Source organism: Primulina eburnea, chromosome 3 (assembly GCF_022965805.1).
Source record: "Primulina eburnea isolate SZY01 chromosome 3, ASM2296580v1, whole genome shotgun sequence".
Classification (NCBI taxonomy): Eukaryota; Viridiplantae; Streptophyta; class Magnoliopsida; order Lamiales; family Gesneriaceae; genus Primulina; species Primulina eburnea.
This window is the reverse complement of record NC_133103.1, coordinates 30,453,256-30,464,881: the sequence shown is the minus strand read 5'-3', so window position 1 is coordinate 30,464,881 and position 11,626 is coordinate 30,453,256. Positions and strand designations below refer to the sequence as shown.

The following is an 11,626-nucleotide window of genomic DNA, read 5'->3' as shown; positions in this document are numbered from 1 at the left end:
CAAAAGAAATGGAGAAAACCCTTGCCAAAAGGAGAGAAAAATCGGAAATGGAAGATAGGATAAGGTAGGTATGGCCAACAACTCCCAAAAAGTGACTTAAAATCTCGCCCATACTTACACCGCGGGTGCGGTCACACAAGCACCGCGGGTGCGCTAAGCTCACGGCCAACCAAAATAAATCCCATGCACAAACACCGCGGGTGCGGTGCTACAAATACCGCGGGTGCGGTCTCACCGCGGGTGCGGTCCTTGCACTGCCGCGGGTGCGTTGTCCACACGGCCTTCCAAATCCAAAATGATGAATAGTACACCGCGGGGGCACTCATCTAAGAGCGCGGGTGCACTCTACTCACGGCAATGAACAGTAACAAAACAACTAAAATCGATTCGAAACGCTGAAACGAACAATCAACACCAACTAACACCTCAAATAAATAATAACCAATAATACTATAGCCCAAAACACAACTATAATCATCTAATCACATAACCCAATTAACACAATAAAGCTTAAACCGTACCGTACACCGGGCTCGGCTATTACATTATCTCCTTTGAATATCACTATAAATACCTGCAAGGGTTAAACAAGGTTAAGTAAACATAAAAATCAAATGAAAGAAGAGGTAACAACTGATCCAGAAGCAGAAGCAAGAATGTTCAGAAGACATCTTGCTGCGATTTCTAAGAGGATGTTGGAAAAAGTCGTTCTGCACATAATGATCCATGGATCGTACTCTTGGAGTTGTAATATCAACAGTCAAAAAGATTGTTTGCTTTCAATGATACTGATATGTAGCATCGATCCCTTCCAGAAGCATGCTAATGCAATAAGAGAGTGCTGGTGGATCGATAAAGCTGATATCATCTATGATGCCCTGTAAAGTATCTGATTATACATTGCTTGCTAGATTCTTTTCGAAAAAGATTCTCCTTCTTCTGCTGAAGTACTTTGCAAAGATACTACAAGCTGCTGATATTATTAAAGACATAAGCTTGATTAGTCTAGAATTTCATAAGACGTTTCGATTGTTTTGAGATTTCTGTAACTTTTGATTTGTTTAATGTACTGGAATTTTTTTAATAAAATATCAGTTGAAGTACTTTACATTCCTTTATTCCTTTCTGCAAACAACTTAATGTTAGAAGAATAAAATGAATAAATGAATAAATTCAGAAGGAAGTAAGTCGTCTTAAGATAGCTTCTACTGGAAACTAAAGAAAGCCTAGTTTTGTTAATGAGACAAAATACCTTTTGCATCTGACACAGAATCACAGAAGATCAGAATAAAGTTCTACCTAAATTAGTGCAATTTTTGGTAACTAAAATGTTGATAGCTTGATATGGGATGTTTCATATATCTACTGTAGTCAAGACTTTCTCGAGCTTTGGTCTTTGGTTTTCGTCTATAAATATGAACATGTGGTAAACCAGATAATCATTCTTAAGAGAAATGGCAAGAGATAATAGTCCTGATTTGGCTGATGAGTTCATGAGGGAGGTGACCGCTGCAAGAAAGAAGGCAATAGAGGACAAGGTGCTGAAGAAGACACTTGCTACTTGGACTAAAATACAGGAGCTTAAGTCTTCCTTCGAGAGTGGGCGAACATCTTCCACCAAGGAGTTGATAATGATGACGAAATATTATCGACGTCTCCATAGTGCTGATAGTGCAGACGTTGTCTCTGATGATGGCGTCTACCTTCTCATGCTCTTAAAAGAGCTAAAGACTCTAAAAAAGATTGTTTTTTCATATGAGTTTCTACGTACCTCTACTGGAGAGCTGACCACTTGGTTGGCATCCTGGAGAGTTTACGTTTTAAACAGAAGAGAGAAATGTATGCCTCCGCTTCTATTATCTTTAATGAAATATTATGTCTATTGATTGTCCCTAGCGTTCAGCTTTTACCTTCTGAAAAATTAAAAACTGAATAATCACAGAGGAAAAGTTAAGCCAAAATATCAGATGATGATAAATAATCAAGTTAAATCTATCAATCCAAGTGTATTTCGAAAGTAAGAAAACTTATTCTCAGGCAGAGGTTTTGTAAAAATGTCTGCTGCTTGCTGATCAGTAGGAATGTATTCCAGACGAATGTTCTTATTTTGCACATGATCTCTGATAAAATGATGTCTGATATCAATGTGTTTAGTTCTGGAATGGAGTACTGGATTATGTGATATAGCAATTGCACTGGTGTTGTCACAAAATATAGGTGATTCAGAGGCTTGAACTCCATAGTATTTGAGTTGTTGCTGTATCCAAAGTATTTGAGAACAACAGCTTCCAGCAGCAAGATATTCAGCTTCTGCAGTAGACGTGGCTATGGAAGTCTGCTTTTTGCTAAACCAGGAAATCAACCTATCACCAAGAAATTGACAAAAACCACTTGTGCTTTTCCTATCCAGTTTACATCCTACATAATCAGCATCTGAGTATCCAATAAGATTAAACGACGAGTCCTTGGGATACCAGAGGCCTACATTTTGAGTACCCTTAAGATATTTTAAAATTCTTTTACCAGCAATGTAATGTGATTGTTTAGGGTTTGATTGAAATCTAGCACAAATGCTAACAACAAACATGATACCTGGTCTAGTGGCAGTAAGGTATAACAATGAACCAATCAAACCATGATACTGAGTTACCTCTACTGAAATTCCCCCTTCATCTTTATCAAGTTTAGTAGATGAGCTCATAGGAGTAGAAGCAGCAGAGCATGTTTCCATCCCAAACTTTTTCAGTAGTTCCTTTGTATACTTAGTTTGGTTTATGAAGATTCCAGTATCAAGTTGCTTGATTTGAAGTTCTAAGAAAAATGTTAATTCTCCCATCATGCTCATCTCGAACTGCTCCTGCCTTAACTTAGCAAACTTTGCACATAATTTGGGGTTAGTTGACCCAAATATGATATCATCAATATAAATCTGAACTAATAATATGTGTTTGTTTTTGGCTAAGGTAAACAAATTTTTATCTATTGTACCAACGATGAAACCATGATTAATGAGAAATTGTGAAAGTGTGTCATACCAAGCCCTAAGTGCTTTTTCAGACCATACAATGCATTATATAATTTAAAAACATGATTTGGTAACAAATGATTAGAAAAACCTGGAGGCTGTTCAACATAGACTTCCTCTTGTAGTAGACCATTAAGAAACGCACTCTTTACATCCATTTGATATACTTTGAAGTTTTTGAAAGCAGCAAAGGCTAAGAATATTCTGATAGCTTCGAGCCTAGCTACTGGTGCAAAGGTTTCATCATAGTCTATTCCTTCTTCTTGTCTAAATCCTTGTGCCACCAGTATTGCTTTGTTTCTTACAACTGTTCCTTCCTCATTTAGTTTGTTTCTGAATACCCACCGAGTTGCAATGACAGCTTGGTGAGAAGGTCTAGGTACTAGAAACCAAACTTTATTCCTCTCAAATTGATTCAGCTCTTCTTGCACAGCTTGTATCCAAGTGGGATCCAGAAGAGCTTCTTCAATCTTCTTTGGTTCATCTTGAGAAATAAAAGCAGCATGCATGTATTCATTTATCATCTGTCTTCTAGTCCTTAGTGGAGCTGCTGGATTTCCAATTACCAAAGATGGAGGATGAGATTTTCTCCAAATAAAAGGATTTAGATTGTCTTCATATAAGACAGTAGATTGTTTTGGAGTATCGACTGCTGGTTCTGGAATGTCAGCTGCTAGTTCTGGAGAATCAGCTGCTGATTCTTGAGTAACAGCTGCTGGTTCTGGAATGTGAATGTCTGGTTCTGGATTTTGAATATCTTTGACACTTGCTTTTGCATCATCTTCACTGTCTAATTCCAGATGAACCCTGTCTAATCTTTTACTTAAATTAGATATGTTAGTAATCTCGGGAACACTGCTGTCTTCATCAAAGACAACATGAATAGATTCTTCAACATTAAGAGTTTTATTATTGAAAATTCTAAAAGCCTTACTAACTGCTGAATATCCAAGAAATAAACCAGTGTCAGATTTTGAATCAAAAGCAGCTAAATGATTTTTGCCATTATTGTGCACAAAGCATCTACAACCGAAAACATGAAAGTAAGATACGTTCGGTTTACTTCCTTTCCATATTTCATATGATTTTTGCCATTATTGTGCACAAAGCATATCTTGTTGATCATCGTTCTGTTTTTTGTGTAGCAAGCTGTATTAATAGCTTCTGCCCAGAAGCGCTGAGAGATATCTGCATCTGCTAGCATTGTTCTAGCAGCTTCTTTAAGTGTTCTATTTCTCCTTTCAGCTACTCCATTTTGTTGAGGCGTCCTGGCAGCTGAGTATTCATGATGAATGCCCTTTTCATCTAGATATATCTCAAGAGTCTTGTTAGTAAATTCAGTACCTTGATCACTTCTGATTCTAATGACAGAAATTGATTTTTCATTTTGAATATTTTTCAGAAGTTTGATCAGGAGGCTACTGGGTTGATCTTTTCCAGCAAGAAAAATTACCCAAGTAAATCTAGAGAAATCATCAACAACAACAAGGGTGTATCTCATTCTCCCTAAGCTTATGATAGGGCTTGGACCAAATAAATCCATATGTAATAATTCTAAACATCTTGAGGATGATTAACTGCCTTTATTTTTGAAGCTAGATCTTACTTGCTTACCAAGGTGACATGCAGAACATACATGATTCTTAATAAATTTTATGTCTGGCAATCCATCGACTAAGTTCTGCTTTTTGAGATTGTTGATAGACTTAAAATTTAGATGATTCAATCTTTTGTGCCACAACCAGTGTTTATTACTTAGAGATGCAACTAAACATGTAGGAGCAATGATATGATCTATGTTCCATGAGATTTTATAGGTGTTGCCTTTTCTTACTTCGGTTATAACAGTAGAATCATCAGCATTTTTAACTGTGCAAGTGTGCTTCTGGAATGCTACTGAAAATCCATTATCACATAATTGACTAATACTGATCAAGTTATAACAAAGAGTTTCAACTAAGAGCACATCCTTAATGGTGATGTTACCAAGGATAATCTTACCCTTACCCACTGTTTTACCTTTTGAGTTAACCCCAAAGGTTATCTCTGGTCCAGCACAACTTACTACTTCTGATAGTAGACTTTTCTGTCCAGTCATATGTCTTGAACATCCACTATCTAAATACCATGTTGAGCTGCTGATCTTGGTTTTCTTCACCTGTTCCTGCAAACACAAATTTTAGTATCTGGTACGCAATCTATTTGGGTCCAAGCCTTATTAGTCTATTTGGAACCCACATTTGTACAATTTTTGTACTTCGGATATCCATGGAGGTGTGTGGAACAAAGGGTCTGTTTTTTCTAACATTGTGCATCCTAGTATGTTGTTCTTCCCTTCTGTTTCTGTTGTCCAGCCTGTATCTCTTCTGAACAGGTCTAGAATTGTAGTACTTGTAGTTTTTAACCTTCATAGGAGGTTGTCTTCCTGAGTTGAATCCTCTTCTGATTCTAGAACTCTGGTCAACTTTTTCCATAGGTTCAACATAACCCAGACCATAATGCATTCTTTTGATCATCTGATTTACATTCCTTTCTACTGAAACAGTAGGTACTTCTGGTTTCTGTACCACACTGGATTTCACAAAGTGAATATACTTCCATTTGCACATATCCAGTTTTGGCTTAGTATTTGTTTCAGAAGTGCCTTCATTATTACAAAATCCAAGACCACTTCTGTCTCCAGATTGTTTTTGTAACTCTTGCATCTTTTCCAGTGAAATAGAAGACTTGTTCCAAGAAATTACCAGTAGTGATAACTTCTGGTTTTCAGAAAGCATCTTCTGGTAATCTGTTTTTGCTCTTTCATTCTCCGTTTTTAATTTACTCATCTCAACTTGTAAATCATTACAGCTGTCTACTTGCAAGCAAGTTAACTTACTGTTCTGATCCTTTAAGTCCTGATTTTCGATCTTAACTTCCTCGAATGATTGAGAAAGTCTAGAATAATATTCTACCATGTCGTGTAATGCTTTGAGTAACTCAGTGCGTGTAAATTCATCAGAATCAAAGTCAAATACCTCTCCATATGTCGAGGTTGAATCAGTATTCGCCATCAGACATTTGATCTCATCATCATCACTTTCACTCGAAAGGCTTTCAGAACCAGAAGATTCAGAACTTGAGTCTGCCCATTTGGGCTTACTTTCTTCTGCAATCATTGCCTTCCTGTCTCTTCTGGTCTTTTTATCATTGCGTTTGACACCCTTCTTTCTCTGGTCATCCTTCTTTGGTTTTGGACAATCAGCAATGAAGTGTCCAACTTTTCCACAGTTAAAGCATGCCATGTCACTAGGTGATGATTCCTTTTTGAAATTGCGGTTGGGACTTTGAAATGTTCTATGATTCTTTCTCATGAATCTGGAAAACCTTTTAACAAATAATGACATTGCGTCATTGCTTATCTGTTCAGCACTTGTCTCAGAAGTGTTCTCTAAAGCAGTAGCAGAAGATGAGCTTGGAGCAACTGTAGCAGTAGAGTTTGCAGTAGCTGCGAGAGCTTTGGTTGGTGGATTTGCTAAGGGCTCTTCTCCACTTCGAACTTCAAGTTCAAACTCATATGACTTTAAATCCGAGAACAAGTCGTGTAGTTCTAACTTGTTGAGATCCTTGGAAGCTCTCATTGCCATTGTTTTGACTTCCCGTTGTCTGGGTAGGCCTCTCATTACCTTTAATGCAATTTCTCTATTGCCAAAGTCTTTCCCAAGAGCTGAGAGTTCATTGACGAGGCTGCTGAATCGTTCATCAAATTCATTCATAGTTTCTCCAGCCCTCATTTTCATATTTTCAAACTTCTGCTTGGCTACAGACAGTTTGTTTTCCTTTGTTTCTTCATTTCCTTCACAGATCTGAATTAATTTTTCCCAGATTTCCTTGGCAGTATGGCACATCTTGATTTTGCTGAATGTATTTTTATCGAGTGTCTTGTATAAAATGTCCTTCGCAACGTTGTCAAGATTGGCTTTCTTTTTGTCCTCACTCGTCCATTCATATCTTGGTTTTTCAAGCATCTGAGGGGCACCTTCGGTGATAGCAATAGCTGGATTTGGCTTTAGGATCTTTAATGGACCATCAGTGATGACATACCACATGTCATCATCTTGAGCTGCAAGATGAGCGTGCATTCTGATTTTCCAATCATCGAAATCTTCTTTTGAGAACATTGGAACTTTGTTGAAATGAGCCATGTCTGTTAAATATTTTTCAGAACAAGATTAACTCTGCTCTGATACCACTTGTTGAGGATCGGGTTGAGTTTAGAAAGGGGGTCGAATAAACTCAATGGCCAACTTATTAAAATTCTTTCGAATGATATGCTAAAATCCTGTTAGAGATTTTAACGATTCTTTCTCAAGTATAAAGACCAGCAGATCACAAGATAATGTGCGGAAAACGATCTGTTGGTTAGTGGGTGAAAAATGATAAAGCCGAAAAACAGTAGATAGCACAACGATTTTTTCTGGAAGTTCGAAGATGAATCTTCTACGTCTCCCCTTCTTCTATTTCCAGAAGGTATCACTAAAAGACTTTGGTGAATACAGCACAACAATTGTACACACCCACTTCAATAGGAGATGACCTTCGCCTATTGAAAATCTTAGCTTTACAACTCAACTTTTTGAATGATCGTAAATTATGGAAAAGACTCTTTTCCAGTTACAAATTCTTCTATCAATGATTTGATCAAATAAATAGTTTAAAAAGATATAACTGAAGTAGCTAGCACAATATGATCTCAATGATCAACAGTATGCAATGAAGCGTGTGCTGCCTTTTTCAGTGTTGAGCTCTTTAGATAACTGAAAGTTCTAACAATGCTCGAATGATGTTTTTCAATTCAAATTTTTGTTCAATGTGTCGTGTTTTTCCACAAAATTCTTCATCTCCATATATAGGCTCTATTCAACGTTCAAAAACTGAACGACTCTTTTCTTTTTGGTGTTTCACTTTATTGCTTAAAATGGACCCTGCAGAATACATTAAAAGTAATCAGTCGCAGTTCATACCAAAAATGGTATACCGTCTTAAATGTTCTTGTATAGCATTTAATGGCATTTAATGAAGCAATAAATGTTGATATCACGTTTAATAGATCAACGGTAATATTTAGACACTTTGAGATACGCAAGATTCTGTTAGTGTATATTTCCAATTTTGTATCCTTCTAGTTCTAGTTTTAGCTAAGACATTATTCGAGCAAGTTTTTAGCGCTGATACCAGTACTTCTGGTTTTACAATATCTACTGGTTTTGTACTAATCCATCATCTACTGGTTTTTCCTTAGCATCTCTATTCTAACAATTTTGCGCGATATAAGTACTTCTGGTTTACAACATCTACTAGTTCTACTGTTTTGTACTAATCCAACATCTACTGGTTCTACTGGTTTTGTACTAATCCAACATCTACTTGTTTTTCCTTAGCATCTCCACAATAATTTTAATTCTAACACACAAGAAATTGGCAAAAAAGCTGTCACCCGAGTGGTAGAATCTTACAACTTCGGGCGCGAAGATTGATTTCCAGACATAAGAGCTGCCGCCCGGGCGGTAGGATTTTATTGCTCGGGCACGAGATGTGCATTTCAAAGTATAAATTTTAGAAGACTCCGCACTCGGGCGATAGAATCTTACCGCTCGAGTGCGAGTGCCGCACCTCACAAGCAGAATTACAGAGGAGTTGGCGCTGGTGCAGTAGAATCTTACCGCTCGAGCGGTACTCAATTTGGAAAAAAATACGAAAGATGATTTCTTACCTTTCGGAGGAAATTGCCAAGGGTGGCTGCACAAAAACAACCCTAGAAAGGATTTTCAGAGAGGATTCAGCAGCCACCAAGGTTTGGAAGAGAGAAAAGGCATGGAGGAAGCTTGAAGTTGAATATTCAAGATTTCCGGGCAACATTCTTCGCTTTTTCGTCACGACTCGTATTTCTAGTTCAATTTCTTCTTGATTATACATTGTTTGCTTATTTTTATAATGAATTCTAGTAGCTAATTTTCATTATTTTTTGGGATTTAAGGGGATCCTACCCCGAAACCGAGTTTAGTTGATTCATCTAACAAATTTTGATCTATTCTTTATTGTGCTATTATTTTCATTGTGTTTTTGAAGCGTAGCTAACTTTAATAACGAGATCATATTGCCATTGAGTTCGAGAGAATATCCCGTGATAGAAATGAGTAGCATAATCCGTGGATTTACAATTTACATATAAATATGAAGTTGGATACACGTTGATAGTCATAGTCCAGTAGGTCGAAAGCTAGGGGATTTCATAGAACGACATGAAATTCACATTTGATAAATAATTAAAGAAATTTAATTACTTCACTGAGTCAAATTAGTTTGACATAGCTCGAGAGGGCATGTTCAATTGGATAGGAAATCCAGTCGAAAGCGTAGATCATTGTCGAACGAATTAAGTAGATTAGCGAGGGGTAGGTAAACCGAGATTCCCAACAAAATCATTTCTCATTGAACTTTAATCAATCATTCTAGCTTATTTATTTCATCATTTAATCCTTGAACCATTTCATTGAGTTTTTATTTAATCATTGTAGTAGTAAACAATCATCCAAATTATCCTTGCTAAATATTTGAATAATTAAGAATAACAATTGCGAAATACAGTCTCTAGAAGAACGATATTTGTACTCTCGTACACTATATTATTACTTGACATCGTGCATTTGCGATTATTAGGAGCTTGAAGTTTAAAAATTTTACTAAGGATTTTATAGTGCAAGTTTTGCTCGATCAAGTTTTTGACGCCGTTACCGGGGACTGTTAATTCACAATTTTATTCTTAGTTATCAACTTTAGCATTCTTTATTTTGTTTTATTTGAGTTGACACCTTCAATTTCTTTGCTTATATCTCTTTTGGTGCATGCCAAAGTCTCTTGAATCTGAACTTGAGGTATTCTATCCCGAGATTGAAAGAGCCCTCCGCAGGCGAAGACAACAACATAGGCTTAAAGATATGATGAGCATGAACGTGCATGAAGAACAACATCATGAAGACCTACATGTCGAGGAGCCAAGACATATACCCATGCTGGAGTACGCACAACCTTCTCTTGATGGAGCACGTCCAAGCAATGTGCGACAAACCATCCGGGCAAATCAGTTTGAGATCAAGCCAGTCATTATTCAGATGATTTAGAATACTATCCAATTTGGTGGAACTGCACTAGATGACCCAAACATTCACGTCACATACTTTCTTGAAATTTGCAATACTTTTAAATTCAATAGAGTTTCTGATGACGCTGTTAGATTGCGTTTGTTTCCTTTATCTTTAAGTGAAAAAGCTAAAGCCTGGTTAAATTATTTGCATGTATTTCCATCACTACTTGTGAGGACATGGCAAGAACATTTCTCATCAAATACTTCCCTCCCTCTAATACCATGAAGTTGCAGGCAGACATCACTACCTTCGCCCAATTCGAGCAAGAGTCCTTATATGAGACATGTGAGTGCTACAAAGATTTATTACAGAGATGCCCACATCACGAACTGCCTCTTGGGTTAGTAGTTCGAACTTTTTATTATGGCTTGCTCACTGTCAATCATACTATGATAAATGTTGCTGCTTATGAGAATTTATTGAGAAAACCCGCCAAAGAATGATATTGATTGTGAGAGGAGATGGCTGCCAGCAGTTATAATGTGGGGACCCGGGCTCTAAATCGATTCGATCTGGGATTAAATGGATCTGTGAGAAAATGTGGGTCAATTTTTCGCTTTTTAACATTCATTCAAATGTATATAAACAAGCACAGATTCTTTATTTATTTCTACAAACATACAATATGTCTCGGTTTAATACATTCATACAACTAGTGTTTAATACAAGATACCCAAATACAAGTAGTCCAATTCTAATAAAAGCCACTAGTCATCTTCTGCGCCCGTAGTCACCACGCTATCTCGAACTCATCTCTGTCGTGACCCAGATCCTGCCCCACCTGTTGTTATGCACACATACATACATAACAACAGCCGGAAATTCCGGTGAGAACAAATCCCAGTATAAAACATGTATACATGCTAACATAAAATCATGAATCATGCATGAAAGCAATAATAAAGGGGTTCCATAGTCTATGAAACCAATCCATATTAGCATGCAATGCAAATCAAATCATGTCTTGACTCAACTCGACTCTACTCTAGGGATCCCGGGGTGAATAAGACGTCAATGTCTGTTACCTACCCTCCCAATCGAATGTCTACAATCGGAGGAAATCTGCTCATATGCGTCGATACACCGAACGTCTAGTTTTGACAAATCTGTCAATGACTCTCCTATCTCAATGCTTGAATATAAATCTATAAACACAGCATTATCATATCAGGAGATTTGAATATAATCTATAAACTAGTCAAAACATATCAAAAGATACAATAATAAATCTAGTATGTGATTTTATTGGGAAACTTCAATCAAATCTGATTTGAGTCATATCTTCCCTATAATCACATGAATTATACCTTTCGTCGTACAATATCTGTCGTAGTCGAAGTCTCGATGTCAAGTCTGTCAATCTCGATCTGAAATAGCAATGTTGATACACATTTTATCAATCTCTAACTTAACCAAG

At 37.0% G+C, this 11,626-nt stretch overlaps 1 non-coding gene across 1 annotated transcript; it reads right to left on the bottom strand.

The window, feature by feature from the left end:
• Positions 1-10,434: 10,434 nt before the first annotated feature.
• Positions 10,435-10,540, bottom strand: LOC140828761 (small nucleolar RNA R71). The gene has a single exon (XR_012117327.1). It is a non-coding gene; the product is annotated as a small nucleolar RNA R71 (small nucleolar RNA).
• Between the last annotated feature and the right edge of the window lie 1,086 nt (positions 10,541-11,626).